The sequence below is a fragment of the Homarus americanus genome, unplaced genomic scaffold (genome assembly GCF_018991925.1).
Source record: "Homarus americanus isolate GMGI-L3 unplaced genomic scaffold, GMGI_Hamer_2.0 scaffold54679, whole genome shotgun sequence".
Classification (NCBI taxonomy): Eukaryota; Metazoa; Arthropoda; class Malacostraca; order Decapoda; family Nephropidae; genus Homarus; species Homarus americanus.
In genome coordinates, this window is record NW_024722701.1 from 441,190 (window position 1) to 443,046 (window position 1,857).

The window sequence follows — 1,857 nt, forward strand, 5'->3', positions numbered from 1 at the left end:
TTATCTTGTTCTTCTTTCTTTTATCTTGTCTTTTCTCTCTTTTATCTTTGTCTTTCTCTTGTTTCTTCTTCTTCTTTATTCTTTCTTTATCTTGTCTTTTCTCTTTATCTTGTCTTTCTTTATCTTGTTCTTTCTCTCTCTTTATCTTGTCTTTCTCTTTTATCTTGTCTTCTTCTTCTTGTCTTTCTTTCTTTATTTGTTTTTCTCTTATCTGTTCTTTCTCTCTTATCTTGTCTTTTCTCTTTATCTTGTCTTTTTCTTATCTTGTCTTTCTCTTTATCTTGTCTTTATCTTGCCTTTCTCTCTTTATCTTGTCTTTTCTTTATCTTGTCTTTCTCTCTTTTTTCTTTTTCTTTCTTTCTTCTCTTTATCTTGTCTTTCTCTTTATCTTGTCTTCTCTTTATCTTGTCTTTTTCTCTCTCTTTTATCTTGTCTTTCTTTATCTTGTCTTTCTCTCTTTATCTTGTTCTTTCTTTATCTTGTCTTTCTTTCTTTTATCCTTTTCTTTTATCTTGTTCTCTTTCTTTTTCTCTCTTTATCTTGTTTTCTTTATCTTTCTCTTTTCTTTTTTTCTTTATCTTGTTTTCTTCTCTTTTCTTGTCTTTTCTTTATCTTTGTTTCTCTTTCTTTATCTTCTTTTTTCTTGTTTTTTTTTTTTTTTTCTTTCTTTCTTCTTTTTTCTCTCTTTTATCTTGTCTTTCTTTTTCTTTCTTTTTTTTTCTCTCTTATCTTGTTTTCTCTTTATCTTGTCTTTTTTCTTTTCTTTTTTTCTTTTTTCTTTCTTTATTTTTCTTCTTATTTTCTTTATTGTCTTTCTTTTCTTTTCTCTCTTTATCTTGTCTTTTCTTTATCTTGTCTTTTCTCTTTTATCTTGTCTTTCTCTTTATCTTGTCTTTCTCTCTTTATCTTGTTCTTCTTTCTTCTTTATCTTGTCTTTCTCTCTTATCTTGTCTTCTTTTTATCTTGTCTTTCTCTTTATCTTGTCTTTCTCTTTATCTTGTCTTTCTCTCTTTTTATTCTTTGTTTCTCTTTCTGTCTCTCTTTTATCTTGTCTTCTCTTTTATCTTGTCTTTCTTTATTCTTTCTTCTCTTTATCTTGTCTTTCTTTTTATCTTGTTCTCTTTATTTTTCTTTTCTTTTCTTTTTCTCTTTTCTTCTTTCTTGTCTTTTCTCTCTTTATCGTCTTTCTCTCTCTTATCTTTCTTTCTTTATCTTGTCTTTCTCTCTCTTTATCTTGTCTTCTTTTATCTTGTCTTTCTCTCTTTATCTTGTCTTTCTTTTATCTTGTCTTTCTCTTTATCTTGTCTTTCTTTATCTTGTCTTTCTCTTTATCTTGTCTTTTCCTCTTTTATCTTGTCTTTTTCTCTTTTATCTTGTCTTTCTCTCTTTATCTTGTCTTTCTTTATCTTGTCTTTTTCTTTTATCTTGTCTTTCTCTTTATCTTGTCTTTTCTTATCTTTCTCTCTTATCTTGTCTTTCTTTATCTTGTCTTTCTCTCTTTATCTTGTCTTCTTTATCTTTCTTTTATCTTGTCTTCTCTCTTTATCTTGTCTTTTTCTCTTTATCTTGTCTTTCTCTTTTATCTTGTCTTTCTTTTTATCTTGTTCTTCTCTCTTTTCTGTCTCTCTCTTTATCTTGTCTTTCTCTTTATCTTGTCTTTTCTTTTATCTTGTCTTTCTCTCTCTTTTATCTTGTCTTTCTTTTTATCTTGTCTTTCTTCTTTATCTTCTTTCTCTCTTTTTTTTCTTTTATCTTGTCTTTCTCTCTCTTTTATCTTGTCTTTCTTTTATCTTGTCTTTCTCTCTTCTTTTTCTTCTTTTTATCTTGTCTTTCTCTCTTTTATCTTGTCTTTCTTCT